Here is an 8,505-nt window from a genome sequence, read left to right on the forward strand (position 1 = left end):
GCATGTTACAGCTGATTAAACCAGTTAGAATCATGGTCCAGCAAAGTTGACACACAACCTTAACTATCATATCTACCCTGCAGTGGTGAAGTAGTCCTGGAATAACTGTCATTTGAAAAGGAAAGATGGAGTTGCACATGTAATCATTTGGTACATAGCATCTGAGACCCTGCTGGGTAGGAAGTTGGGAGACCAGGGTCCTTTATTTTTCCAAAAGTCATGGTCTCCTTTATCCAAGACTGGCTCTTTCAGCCCTCAAATATGCTCCAAAAGCCATATTAGCAATTCCTTCGGAGATATGCCTCTCTTTACCTTGGTTACCTGCACATCAGTCACTTGGTACCTACTGTCCTCTGAAGGTCTCCAGGCATCCTGTTGTCCTGCTGAAACAATATTTTAAAATCAGTTACCATGGAGTCAACTCTGATTCACTGCAACCCCATGTGTGTTCAAGTGCAAGTGTGCCCTTCAGGGTTTTTCAATGCTGATTTTTCAAAAGTAGTTCACCAGGTCTTACAAGGTGTCTCTGGGTGCAGTTGAACCTGCAGCCTTTCCATTAACAGCTGAGAATGTTAAAGTTTGCACCATTTTTGATTTATTCTGAGGCTGTGTTCCACTAGCAGTGCCCTGGATTTGGTCTTTGCCCGCAGACCATATCCTAATTTGAGGATCTTCTACTGTCTGGGGAGACTGGAGCTGAGAAATAATTTTGTTTCCATTCCTTCTAAATTCTGCTTGTACACTGGCCAGTTCTTTTCCCTTATTTATAGTACCTTATTATGGGTAGCTCAAAGAAGCTCATGCTTAGAACATTCTGCCTGGAAACCATCTTGCCCAAATCCACAAATTTTCCATATTACCAATCATTTTACCAATTATTACCAATAGTTTTAGTAATTATTGAATTGGCAATAATTTTACCAATTATTTCTTCACCCAGTAACACAGGTCACCATTTTTCTCCATGGTAACTGGTCTGGTTAAATAATCATGTACAGGATCCAGCCCCTGAGCCTATTGTGTACATCTCTTCCCAAAACCACATTCAGGGACTTCTCATTGATAACTTGAAATAAGCCATGTTGGGAGAGTTTACACCATGGAAATCAGCAGACACTACAGATAAGGGCTTTCCTCCCTCCCTCCCCTTATGAGTTAGTTGTTTGATTTTTACCAGCATATAAGCCTGGAACCATAGCATTGTACTCAAGGACTGTGAGTTGCCAATTGCCTAATATACCCAGCAGTCTTCTCTAAGTTTGTATTTCCACAGAACCTACTGTATGAAGAACCTTGTAAGAATCCAGGGTTCCTTGAACACAGTTACACTGATCGTCAAGGTTAGTAATTTTCAGACTTTAAAAATCTTGGAACCCCAAAAAAAGTCATAGAACCTTTTTGCCTAAATGAAATTGCCAATCTAAACTACAGATACAATTAAAAATGGAGTTAATCTGGATAGAGTTATGGGTAGGAGACCTAGAACCCACATTTTCCATATCCTACCAGCCCCTGGCCACCCCTTGCACCCAGAAGCAACCTGGAGAAGATTCTACAAAGTAAAGTTTGTAAACCAAATTTATAGTTCAACATCAAATTAATTGAGGCCCAGAAAAACTGTGAGCAAGTTAGTGAAAAACTAGACCTACCACCAGCCACTCCTTGGAAGGAAGACGGGCAATTTACTTCCGTAGTGATACTGCCTCGGAAATCCAAGGAGGGGTCGCTATGAGTCAGGTCCAACTCAATGGCACATAACAACAACAACAACAACTCTTGGTTGAATTTCTGACAAACATGGGCACAGCCTGCATATTACCTTTCATCTCTACCTGACTCTCTGAGCCATGCTTCATCTACCTGGTATCCTAGTACTCAGCACATAGAACTCTATCAGTCAGGTTAATTTGAGCTCCTCACTTTGCTTCCCTTTTTTGGGGGGTGGGGGGAAGGAGTTATAGAAGACTTCATGGAGAAGGAGGAAGTGAAAAGATTTGGGGGGTAGGCAGAGATTGGAATTGATGAATGGTCCTTTCAAAGTGTATTTGAGCATGAGAGCACATCCAAAGTTGTCTACTAAGACTACTGCACACAGTGATTAAGCTTGGAGGCTGTCCTTGAGCGGTATTATGGTTTGTTGCTAGATGCATCAGAAAGTGGTAAAAATCCCTACAAGAGAGAAAATTACCAAGCAGACACTGAAAGACTGACCACCTTTCAGGAACCACAGGTGACCCCTAAAGCATTGTCCCGTTCAAGATTATCTGATTTTCCTGGCAGCAGAAATTGAACCAAGTTAGACAGACTAGGGTGTCTGGAAGAAATACTCAGGATGATGTGCTTCTTGTCATCAGAGATTTTCATTTCTAACTACTATGATCCACCACTCATCTGTCATTTTGTCATACTGTGGTGACTTGCATATTCCTGGGACGCTGGAAGCTGTACCAAACCAAGCACACTGCCACCAAGTGAGATCTGGCTCATAGCAGCCCCTCCTTGGGTTTCCAAAGTGGTATCACTATGGAAGTAGATTGCCCAACCTTCCTTCCGAGGAGTGGCTGGTGGGTTTGAACTGCCAGCCTTCTGGTTAGCAGTCAAATGCCTTAGGCACTACACCACCAGAGCTCTTATGCCACCAATTTTATAAGTATCAGCAGAGTGACCCATGGTGGGCAGGATTCTGTGGACCTCCCAGACTAAAACAGACTAGGAAGAAGGATGGTGCCATCCACTTCTGAAAAATTGGTTAGTGAAAACCATATGAGTAGTAGAGAAACACTATCTGATGTATTACTGAAAAGCTTTATGAATAGCCTTGAAAACATTGTCTGATACAGTGCCAGAAGATGAGCCCCTCAGGTCAGAAGTCATTCAAAATACAACTGGGGAACAGCTGCCTCCCAAAGGTAGAGTCAACCTTAGTGACATGGATGGACTAAAGCTTTCTGGACCTTCATTTGCTGATGTGGCATGACTCAAAATGAGAAGAAATAGCTTCAAGGATTAATGATCAGAATGTGGAATGTACAAAGTATGAACCAAGGAAAATTGGAATTTATCAAAAATGGAATGGGACACATAAAAGTCAATATCCTAGGCATTACTGAGCTGAAATGGATTGGTGTTGGCCATTGTGAATCAGACATATGGTATACTTCACTGGGAGTGACAAATTGAAGAGGAATGACATCACACTCATCATCAAATAGAACATTTAAAGATCTATTCTGAAGTACAATGCTGTCAGTGATAGGATACATCCATATGCCTACAAGGAAGAACAGTTAATACCACCATTATTCAAATTTAGGCACCAACCACTGAAGCCAAAGATGAAGAAATTGAAGATTTTTACCATCTTCTACAGGATGAAAATGACCAAACATGCAATCAAGATATATTGATAATTACTGGTAATTGGAATGCAAAAGTTGGAATCAAAAAAGCAGCATCAGTAGTTGGAAAATATGGCCTTGATGATAGAAATAGCACCAGAGACTCCATGATAGAATTTTGCAAGATCAGTGACTTATTCATTGCAAATATCTTTTTTCAACAACATAAATGGTGACTATACACATGAATCTCGCCACATGGAATACACACAAATCAAATAAACTACATCTGTGGAAAGAGATGTTAAAATAGCTCAGTATCATTAATCAGAGCAAGGCCAGGAGCTGACTATGGAACAGATAATCAATTCCTCGTATGCAAGTTCAAGTTGAAGCTGAAGAAAATTAAAACAAGTCCATGAGAGCCAACACACAACCTTGATTATATCCCACCTGATTTTAGAGATCATCTCAAGAATAAATTTGATGTATTGAATACCAGTGACCAAAGAGCAGATGAGTTATGGGATGACATTAAGAACAGCACACATGAAGAGAGAAAAAGGTCATTAAAAAGACAAGAAAGGAAGAAAAGACCAAAATGGATGCCATAAGAGATTCTGAAACTTGTTCTTGAATGGAGAATTGTTGTTGTTGTTGTTGTTATGTGCTGTCGAGTCGGCCCCGACTCATAGCGACCCCTCCTTGGGTTTCCAAGGCAGTATCACTACGGAAGTAGGATTGCCCAACCTTCCTTCCGAGGAGTGGCTGGTGGGTTTGAACCGCCAGCCTTCTGGTTAGCAGTCAAGTGCTTTAGCCACTATGCTACCAGAGCTCCTGAATGGAGAATAGCTAAAACAAATGGAAGAAATGATTAAATAAAAGAGCTGAACAGAAGATTTCAAAGGTAGCTTGAGAAGCCAAAGTAACATATTATAATGAAATGTGCAAAGAACTGGAGTTAGAAAACCAAAAAAGAAGATACTCTGCATTTCTCAAGCTGACAGAACTGAAGAAAAAAAATCAAGCCTCAAGTTGTAATACTGAAGGATTCTATGGGCAAAATAGGAGCTCTGGTAGCGTAGTGCCTAGGCACTTGACTGCTAACCAGAAGGCTTGTTGTGCAAACCCACCATCCAGTCCTCAGAAGGAAGGTTGGGCAATCTACTTCCATAGTGATACTGCCTTGGAAACCCAAGGAGGGGTCGCTATGAGTCAGGCCTGACTTGACGGCACACAACAAAAACAACAACAACAACATGGGCAGAATATTGAATGATGCAGGAAACATCAACAGAAGATGGAAAGAATACACAGAGTCACTGTACCAAAAAGAATTGATAGATGTTCATCCATTTCAACAGGTGGCATATGACCAAGAACCAATGGTATTGAAGAAGTTGAAGCTGCACTGAAGGATTTAGTGAAAAACAAGGCTCCAAGAATTGCCAGAATAAACATTGAGATGTTTGAACCAACTGATGGAGAACTGAAGGCACTTACTTGTTTATGCCAAGAAATTTGGAAGACAGTTACCTGGCCAACTGACTGGAAGAGATTCGTATTTGTACCCATTCCAAAGAAAGCTGATCCAACAAAATGTGGAAATTATCAAACAATATCATTAATATCAAATGCAAGTAAAAGTTTGCTGAAGATAACTAAAAAATGGTTGCAGCAGTGTGTCAACAGGGAACTTCCAGAAATTCCAGCGAAAATTCAGAAGAGGATTTGGCACAAGGGATATCATTTGTGATGTCAGATGGATCTTGGTTGAAAGAGAAGGTTGAAATAGAAGATTACTAGAAAGATGTCTACCTGTGTTTTATTAACTATGCAAAGGCATTTGACTATGTGGACCATAACAAATTAAGGACAACATTGTAAAGAACTGGAATTCCAAAACACTTAATTGTGCTCATGAAGAAACTGTTCTAAAATGAGAGACTGTGGTTCGAATAGAACAACAGGATACTGCATGGTTTTAAATTAGAAAGGGTGTGCATTAGAGTTGTATTCTTTCACCAGACTTATTCAATCTGTATGCTAAGCAAATAATCCAATAAGCTGGACTGTGTGAAGAAGAACACAGAATCAAGACTGGAGGAAGACTCATTAACAACCTGTGATATGCAGATGACACGACCTTGCTTGCTAAAAGCGGAGATGACTTGAATTACTTACTAATGAAGACCAAAGATTACAGCCTTCAGTGTGGATTACATCTCAACAAAGGAAACAAAAATCCTCACAATTGGACCAATAAGCAACATCAAAATAAATGGAGAAGAGTTTGAAGTTGTCAGGGATTTTGTTTTATTTAGATCCACAATCAACATCCATGGAAGCAGCAGTCAAGAAATCAGAAGACATTTTGCACTGGGCACATCTCCTGCAAAAGACCTCTTTAAAGTGTTAAGAAACAAATATGTTACTTTGAAGACTAAGGTGTGCCTGACCCAAGCCATGATATTTTCAATCACCTCATATGCATGTGAAAGCTAGACGATTGATAAGGAAAACCAAAGAATTGATACATTTGAATTGCGATATTGTTGAAGAATACTGAAAATACCATGGACTGTCAGAAGAATGAACAAATCTGTCTTGGAACAAGTACAGTTGGAATGCTCCTTAGAAGCAAGAATGACCACTTTTTCCCCTGTACTTTGATCATATTGTCAGAAGGGGCTGGTCTCTGAAGAAATATTTCATGCTTGTTAAAGTATATTAAAAAAAAAAAAAAAAGCTCACTGTCATCGACTTGGATGTGACCTCTCCTTGAGTTTCCAAAGGAATTAGATTGCCCAATCTTCCTTCCAAGGAGTGGCTGGTGGGTTTGAACTGCCAGTCTTCTGGTTAGCAGTCAAATGCCTTAGTCACTATGAAAGAGGATGATGACCCTCAACGAGATAGACTGACATAGTGGCAGTGACGATGAGCTTAAGCATAGCAATTATTGTGAGGATGGCACAGGACTGGGCAGTGTTTCATTCTGTTGTACGTAGGCTTGCTATGAGTCAGAATTGACTCGTAGGCACCTAGTAACAACTACTACTACTATGGTGAAGGAATTCTGGTAGCTCAATGGCTAAGCTCTTGGCTGCTAACTGAAAAGTTGGCAGTTTGAACTCACCAGGCAGTATGTGGGAGAAAAATGTGACAATCTGCTCGCATAAAAATAATAGTCTTTGACACCCTATGAGGCAATTCTATTCTGTCTCATAGGGTCCCTCTGAGTCAGCGCCAACACTATGGCAATGGGTTTGGCTTTTTTTGTTTGTTTGTTTGTTTAATTACTATGATATTCCAAGAGAAAATGCAGTACAGCAGCTATAAGAAAATATGGACTTCAATTTCCTCACCTCTTAAATAGGTTTGATATATTGTCCACACCAAAAAATAGTTTTGAAGATTTTTGTTGTTGTTAGATGCCATCGAGTCATCATCAACTTGTAGTGACCCTATGCACAGCAGAATGAAACACCGCCCGGTCTCATGCCAGTTCCAAGGGAAGGTTAAATGAGACCAAATATGTAAAATTCCTTACCCTTAGAGGATGTTCAGCAAGTTTTATCTCCTTTTTCTTTATGCCCTTGAGATGTCACCATAACAGGCTCAAAGCACACATATTCTTGGTGAGGGTTACATTCAGCACCACCTCAGCAAGCGCTCACTTAACCAGTTACTTTTGTCCTAAAAGTCCATGTAAGGTGTGCCTTTGTAATGTGTCAACTTGGTGAGGCTTAAATATAGTCCCCAAAATTTCTTTTTCTGTATGTTTCTGGTTAGGGTGGACCACAAGAGGGATTCTTGTGTGAGGTGTGAGGGGGCAGGAGGGGAGAAGCGGCCACTTTGTAGCAGATATATGCTGTCTGTAACTTAAGGAAGGGAAATCTGGTACCATAGTGCCTAAGGCACTTGACTGCTAACCAGACGGCTGGCAGTTCAAACCCACCTGCCAATCCTCAGAAGGAAAGTTGGGCAATCCTACTTCCGAAGTGATACTGCCTCGGAAACCCAAGGAGGGGTCGCTATGAGTCGGGTTTGACTCGATGGCACATAAGAAAAACAACAACATTGTTTGGTAGAAAGTTGAGCCACAGTGGTGAGTTCAGTTCCAAGCTTAAAGAGTAACTAAGGACCATAGTATCTGGGGTTTCACAAGTCTCTATCCAATCAGTGAGCCTGGGCTTTTTTATGATTTTGAATTTTGTTCCCCATTTTTCTCCCCTTATATCTGGGACCTCCTATTGTAATACCTTCAGAGCAGTCAGCGGTGGTAGCCAAGCACTATCTAGATCTTCTGCTCTCAAGGTCATGGAGGCTGGGGTTTGCATAGTCCATTAATTCTTTGGACTATTTTTTTTACATGCATCTTTGATTTCTTCACTCTTCATTGCTCCAGAAAGGAAGAGACCAATAGTTGCAACTTAGATGATTGCTCATAAGATCTCAGGTCTTAAAAAGGTATAGAATATTTTCTTTGTGTACAATGTTGTGCTAATTGACCTTTTTATGTCCCCGAGACTATAATCTGAAATTCCTGGCCCAGTGATTCATTCCCCCAAGTTGTTTTGTACTGGCTAAAAAATTTTCATAACTTTGTCTCCTGTATGCTCTAGTACATTCATGGATATATTAGCAGCATATGTAAATACCTATGTATAAATATTCTCTGTCATACACACACACACACACACACACACACACACTAGTTGTTGTGTTGTTGTTTGCCGTCGAGTCAGACCTGACTCATAGCGACCCCTCCTTGAGTTTCCAAGGTGGTATCACTACCTAAGTAGATTGCCCAACTTTTCTTCCAAGGAATGGCTGGTGGGTTTAAACTGCCAGCCTTCTGGTTAGCAGTCAAATGCCTTAAGCACTATGCTACCAGAGCTCCTACATATATATTGTTGTTGTTAGGTGCTGTCGAGTCATTCTGACTCATACCAACCCCATGCACAGCAGAACGAAACACCGCCCGATCTCGTGCCAGCTCCACTATCCCTGCTATACTTGAGCCCATCATCACAACCACCATGTCAATCCATCTCGTTGAAGGCCTCCCCCTCTTTCGTCAACCCCCCACCCTACCAAGCATGACATCCTTCTCCAGGGAATGGTCCCTTCTGACACCATGACCAAAATTGGTGAGACGAAGTCT

Source organism: Orycteropus afer, unplaced genomic scaffold (assembly GCF_000298275.1).
Source record: "Orycteropus afer afer isolate SDZICR_OR568_19922 unplaced genomic scaffold, OryAfe1.0 scaffold00004, whole genome shotgun sequence".
NCBI classification, from domain to species: domain Eukaryota; kingdom Metazoa; phylum Chordata; class Mammalia; order Tubulidentata; family Orycteropodidae; genus Orycteropus; species Orycteropus afer.